The sequence below is a fragment of the Apis dorsata genome, unplaced genomic scaffold, assembly GCF_000469605.1.
Source record: "Apis dorsata unplaced genomic scaffold, Apis dorsata 1.3 scaffold_256, whole genome shotgun sequence".
NCBI lineage: Eukaryota > Metazoa > Arthropoda > Insecta > Hymenoptera > Apidae > Apis > Apis dorsata.
The window spans coordinates 25,400-32,803 of NW_006263534.1; the positions used below are offsets into that span (position 1 = coordinate 25,400).

At 29.0% G+C, this 7,404-nt stretch overlaps 1 long non-coding RNA gene across 1 annotated transcript in view; it reads left to right on the plus strand.

The window, feature by feature from the left end:
• The first annotated feature begins 6 nt into the window (after positions 1-6).
• Positions 7-7,404, plus strand: part of LOC102678165 — a 7,952-nt gene continuing 554 nt past the window's right edge. Inside the window, exons 1-2 of the long non-coding RNA XR_421845.1 lie at positions 7-870; positions 3,387-3,525. This is a non-coding gene — a long non-coding RNA (uncharacterized LOC102678165). The remainder of the gene's footprint in view (positions 871-3,386; positions 3,526-7,404) is intronic.

Consider the following 7,404-nt stretch of genomic DNA (forward strand, 5'->3'; position numbering starts at 1 on the left):
GCCGTCTTCGTCGGGATTGTCCCCCCTCGTTATCCTCGTCGTTTCAGTTGCTGTCTTCTTGATTTTTATTTTTTTTCTGTTCATTCACTATTTCTTTATCTTTTTTCGTCTCCGTTTTTCTTCTTTTGTATTTAGGTCTTCCACTTATCGAGAAACCTTCCTATCTTTTCCTACTTTCGTCTTCTCGTCCGTTATATCGCGCGTGGCTTCGCACCTTTCTTACGTACAAATTCCACAAAGCACTACTAATACAGCATGTTACAAAAATAGAGTTTATGTTCCCTTAAATAAAATAAATGTACAATTAATTGTTACTTGTGGTTAGGAAACATTTAGTGTATGTGTTGTCTTGTAGGTAGAGTCTAAGCTACTGCCCGGCGAGGTTCGCCCATCTTGCCCGAAACTAAGGAGAATCGCCGCTTGGAGGCGCAATGTGTGCCACCACCAACGATGGGGCTCCGGCGGCCGCACCTGTCTGCACGACCGCCACTCAACACACACTCATGTATCACGAGATACAAGCAATATCTTACGAGTTTATTGAGTGCAACAAAGAGATAACTAACGTCTTTATAATTCGTCTAACAAAGATAGAATCTACTACCTAACGAATGACGTAGAAAAGAGAGGACTATAATCACCACGGTTTCTTCGATGAGTTTCGGTGTGGCGTAGTTGGCAGGCATGCGAATGAACGAGTGGCGAACACGACGGAGATCTCTGGTAACAGTGCCCGCGAAAGACAAAGATCGAAAATAAAGGATGATACGAGAAAAGAGAATGAAAAAAGAGAAAAGAGAAAACGAACGACAGACAGTGGCGGATATATTCACCCCCGTATACGCAACCCTTTGCGATACGATAATAAACGTATGTTCTCTTATGTAAAAAGAACCTATCTGAATTCTATCTAAGAATACTGCCAACTTTTCTTTTTTTATTCGTCAAGCATTTATTAAAGAAGAAAAACCGGTAGATATCAAAATCTGTTTTTTTCTTTTCATAAGATGAGATCGATTCTTTCAGCCCTTTCGTTGTGCTCGACAAGTTTCTTTCGCACCTTTTCGCGAGAGACTCGCGTTATCGATCGTAGAACGACCTCACTCATTTCTTTTATTCCCTCGAGGTCAGGAGACAAGATTTTCCCGTTGTTTTTTTAAACGGCGAATCTTGATAATTTTCTTTGCGATCATCAATGTTTCTCATTCATTTGCTATTAGTTCATCAAATTGCTATTAGACAAATATATAATCTTTGATCAAGTTTGCAAAAAAAATATTCCGCTTTTGATCGATCTTTCTTTCGCATTCTTTACTTGTAACTTCTTAACTTGTAACTAAATTCTACTTCTAGTTACTGTCTATTGGTCATTTTTGTATTAAAAAGATATTCTTTGCAAGAGTAAATCGTTGATCAATAGTAATAAGAAAATAATTCTCTTGATTTGAAACAAACTCTTGATTTAATTTTGTATTTTATTTTAATATGTACACAGCTACATAGCAATTAATAATATCATTGGGAATTGAATAGATATTTATAGAATGACATAATTTTTTTTAAAATTCATTATATAAGAAAAAATTTAAAAAATACTGAATATAATATTATATCTAATAATGTTATTATTGAACTTATATTAATATGTATTTACAATCACAAAATTTCTATTAATAAAATATTATTATTTTATTTAATAACAATGACTTTATATCAAATATATATGTCCCAATGTACTTTTACTTTACGATAAAATTAAAAAAAACTGTAAAAATAAATGTAATTTGTATTTGTATATTTTTTACAAATAATTAATCATTTTGATAGAATAATTTTAGAATCTATTTCTTATTAATTATTTTGTTATTCTTTTAGTAGATGTAAATCATGCCAAAAATATATATAAAAAATTAATAATATACATTCATGAATTGTAAATCATTTAACAAAGAACATGGATTAACAAAGAAACAACTTTATATTATTATCATTCAATAAATTTTATATTTTTTTAAGATTATCCCTAGATAAGAATATACTTACATTATTTCCTTTATTTTCATAAATGACATATCGATCATTCATAACAACACAATTCTGATGTTGATTTCTAGTTAATAACTTTTGTCATTATCCAAACAAATTCGAATCGATAAGTCGGTCATTATGTACATAATTCTTTTACTTTAAAATTGAAAAAGTAAGTTTCATAATATAATTAGAAAAGGCCAAGGATCTTAGTCATTAACATCAATGGCCGTTTACCTGGATTTGCTTTCCTGCCTGTTGACTATCGTTTCTTTGATGAACAAGAAAGCAGGCCACTTTGTTTTGACTGATGTCTTTTCTTGTATCTCTTCTTCTCTTTCCCTCTCATTCACGATGAAATCACGGACAAGGTCAAGGCCGTTGGCCTTCATTTCTCGACATCCTCCACAACCTCCTACGAGCTCTCTCTCTCTCTCTCTCTCTCTCTCTCTCGCGCTCTCTCTCTCTCTCTCTCTCTCTCTCTCGCGCTCTCTCTCTCTCTCTCTCTCTCTCTCTCGCGCTCTCTCTCTCTCTCTCTCTCTCTCTCTCGCGCTCTCTCTCTCTCTCTCTCTCTCTCTCTCGCGCTCTCTCTCTCTCTCTCTCTCTCTCTCTCGCGCTCTCTCTCTCTCTCTCTCTCTCTCTCTCGCGCTCTCTCTCTCTCTCTCTCTCTCTCTCTCGCGCTCTCTCTCTCTCTCTCTCTCTCTCTCTCGCGCTCTCTCTCTCTCTCTCTCTCTCTCTCTCGCGCTCTCTCTCTCTCTCTCTCTCTCTCTCTCGCGCTCTCTCTCTCTCTCTCTCTCTCTCTCTCGCGCTCTCTCTCTCTCTCTCTCTCTCTCTCTCGCGCTCTCTCTCTCTCTCTCTCTCTCTCTCTCGCGCTCTCTCTCTCTCTCTCTCTCTCTCTCTCGCGCTCTCTCTCTCTCTCTCTCTCTCTCTCTCGCGCTCTCTCTCTCTCTCTCTCTCTCTCTCTCGCGCTCTCTCTCTCTCTCTCTCTCTCTCTCTCGCGCTCTCTCTCTCTCTCTCTCTCTCTCTCTCGCTCTCTCTCTCTCTCTCTCTCTCTCTCTCCTCTCCTCTCCTCTCCTCTCCTCTCCTCTCTCCTCTCCTCTCCTCTCTCCTTTCTTTTTTTTCTATGTTCTTTCTAATCTTACATACATTGATACGTAATATTTAATGAATATTTATAATATGATGACTTTAAATGGTTTTCAAAATTCTATTATTTAGTTTTATTAATTTTATTTTCAATATAACTACTTCTTTTTATTCCTTTCTTATCTGATTATTTTCCATTTTTTATTTCAGTAATTATATTATGACAGATTTTCCAGTAAAGAAGGAAATTAAAACAAAAATGTTCTTTACAGAATGAACGATCTTACTTGGTCGACTCGTCTACTACGTGTGGAATTGCACGGAGATGAGAGGACGGCAGCCACTCAGACATTCCGTTGCTCGTACGAACAGGTTTCCTACCGATTGCAGAAAAAAAGCACTTAGACTTGAGTAAGCTAAACAAAGTTATTCGCAGAGAATCGATATACTCGATTTTGGTATAGAAAGAAAGAAACTTGTAAACACTTTCGTTTACATTCTCTATGATAATTTTATTCTGCAAGATAAATATGTTAAAGATATTTTAAAAGAAATTTTGTATAGAATCGTTTTTTGGATAGAATTTATATTTTTCATGTTAATATTAATTCTTTAATTCATTGTTATAGATGCTATGCTATATAATGCTATAAACATATTCTATTATATCTATTATATTATTGATTACATTTCAAAGATTGAAAATAATACTTATTAAAGTATAAATATCAAATAAAAGTTTTCCTTTCTATATAGATATTGCATTCGATCAATCATCAATATCATTTATTGATTAGTAAATGATAGATAAATAGATTATTTTTAATTTTCTTTTTTTTGAGTAGTTTATAAGATACATTCAAATATTAGTAATTTTAAACATGAATATTATATATTTATTTAATATATCTTTGCAAATACTATATGGAATATAGTATTGAAAAAGATGGTTAGACAACATGCTCGAATATTGTGGTAAGAAATTCCACGATGTACGCTAAAATTCCCTAGGGGCACTTGGGTCAACAGGAAGTCAAGGCCACGCGGTCAATTGCCTCGCGATCCGTCGCCGTTATAAATAGATACGAGCAGTCGGTATCTACGCATCTATTTGCACGCATGCTGTAAAATCCGACTTATTCCGACCAAAGTATAGATAGTTTTTGTTTTTTCTGGACTTTTTTTTAATATATCTCAAAAATTCTTATTCATAAAGTGATATGTAATGAACATATCGATCGTTGAATCCCTTAACCATTTATTCCTATTAATATCTCTTTGATAAGAGCAATAAATTTCTTTCAGATATGAATACAATCGATATCATTAAAAGAAATAAGAAAAATGAGAAATATCGTTTTTTGATTTCTATATAAGTTGATCATTCGAATAATTTGAAAATAAAATAGACTAAAATGAAAAAATGAAAATTAAAAGTTCTTATAGAATTTAAAATTTATTTTCGTTTTAAAAATGAACTTATTATTAGATTTAAATTCGTTAAGTACGAATTACGAGATATTGCAAGATATAATTTATTTTAAAGATACTATTTAAGATCTTAAATTTTCATCATTTCTGAATTCATTTGCAAACTGCATTTAATATATAAATTCATTTAAATTTATTTCTATTATTTTAATTTTAAACAAATGTTTATACACTTTAAACAAATTTATTGCATTTATTAATAAATTATTAATAAAATTTCTTGAAAAAAAGGATACTATTATCTTCTGATATTTAGAATGTCATATTGTATTTTATTAGAATGCATTAATATAATTATACATTGTTGTAACGAAATATCAGATATTATCACAATACATAGAGTTTGGACAGAAGGAAACAGTTCCTATGAAACAAGAAGAGTATTTATTGATCGGGTAGATGGTGGATATAGCAAACATGGCTTATAAATGCCATCCACCACGAAAATTATAACTGATACTAATTTGTTTTTGATATGAAATTACTACTCATAACAATCTTTTATGAAAAGAATCATCAAATAATTCGATAAATGTTATGGTCTCTTTTATATTTTTTGTAAAACAAAAATTAATATTGGAATGAATTGTTTAAATTTAATATTTTTTATTTCTTAAAAATAATATTCTTAAATAATTCCAAAAAAAATTGTTTAATTTCTTTTTGTTTTTATTAATATATATTTTTTATTTTATGATCAATTTTATTTTATTATTTTTTTTATTTTTAACAAATATTTCAGTTTTTTTAATATAACATTTTAATATAATTTGATAAAAAATATAGGCCGTGGATTCAGGGAAAATAACCCTGTACCATCCTATAGTAGCAGAATATATAATCTCGAGGTCATTGCCCGAACAATCTTTGGGGGTTCCACCATGCCTAGAACGAGGGTGAAATAACTCGGAATACTGGATAGATATCGACCACTTTCTCTCAAAAAGCTAAAATGCAAAAATGCAATTAAATATCTTTACATCTGTTCTATTTATCAATGTACATAAAAAATCATTTTAAAATAAATTTTAAAAAAATAACATAATAAAAAGAATCATCTTTTTATATTCTTTTTGTATTTTTTTAGTATTTCATATTAAAAGTAATTGATTTTTATTTATCATTAAATTATCAATTTAAATTTTAAACAATTTTATTACTTTAATTTATATTATTTATAGCGAGACAAGCAAACATTAAAAAAATTTTTAAATTATATATGAAAAAAATAATATTTATTTATTAATAAAGAATGAACATAATATTATAACATAATATTATAATATAATATATATAACATAATATTATAACATAATATTATAATATAATATATATATATATATGTTAATATATATTAGTATTATATTTGTAATATAATACTATATATAATATTAATAATGATTTTTGAATTATCTGTAATCTTAATTCCTTAAATAAAATTTTCATTCCTTAGATTTTATTCTCTTTCTCTTTCATAAGTTTTATTTTATATTAATGATTATTTTATTTTATATAATGATTAATTTAAAGAAATAAATATAATGTATACATTTTATCTATAATTTGATGCAATGATGTTTATTCTTCTTATTTTCTCGACAATAATATGTAAGGATATAGAACATTTTTAATATATTAGATGTTCAAAGGAAGAGAAGAAAGAATAGAACAAGAACAAGAAAGATTCAAAAAATATCTTATAGATAGGAGAGAGAGATAGGATAAGGGTTGGCCATGCCTTTTGGGGCAGTGGCCCTTGCTGTGATGTCTCCGAGGGTGAGAAGGGGCAGACGAGGTCCTACGCGTTATTGAGCGGGCATTTCCCACAAAGCGCAGACGAGGGCAACCACCCCGTAGCGCTGCGGCGCGCAGAGTTCTCTACTCACTCTTCTTTCTTTCCCTCTCATATTTTCTATCTTCTTTTCTCTTTCTCTTTTTCCTGTTTCTTTGTCTAATCTCTGCATTTCTCCCTGCTCTATCTTCATTTTTATCTTTTTTTAGTCGTCTTCTTTTTCTTTCTCGTGTCTCTCATTTTTTTTTCTATATTCTTTTCCATTTCGATACATATATATATACATATATATATATATATATATGTATGCATTTCTCAACACGAAGATCCTTCTTTTCTACAAATTTCTCAACAATAATCAATGCTTTTGAATTTAATTGATAATTAAATTTATTAGATATCTATCTTAGATTAGATTTCTATCTTTTGTCACTTAATTTTTTTTTTCTTCTCTCTTTTTGAATTTTAATAATAATATAATAATGGAAAATTAAAATTGACTTTGTATTTAAGTATCATATGTAGAAAAGTTAAAAAAACTTTTGTGAATAATAATTTTAATATTCATTTAATAAGATTTTACTAATTTTTATATAAAATATATAAAACAATCTTTATATAAATCTTTTATAATAATCTTTAAATTTTTATCTTCAAGAAATTTAGAAATTTATTTGATAGAATTTTATTGTTTTTATTTGTCTTTTTTTATTTTTAATTCTCTGTATTCTTCTTTGCTTTTAATCTCCTTGTTATATTTTTTATTCATGCTTTTATCAACACAATTTTTTTTTTTATTTTCTAGAAATTTATTATTAAAAAAACATAACCTTCAAATAATAATATTCTTATTCTTTATAATAATGTTTCGAAAATTATTTTTAATTATATTTTCTTACTACAATGATAATACTAATAATAGTATATTTAGTTAAATTTATGATTATTACAATATACAAAATATATTATTTTTTTATTTTTATTTTATATATTATTTTAATTTTTAT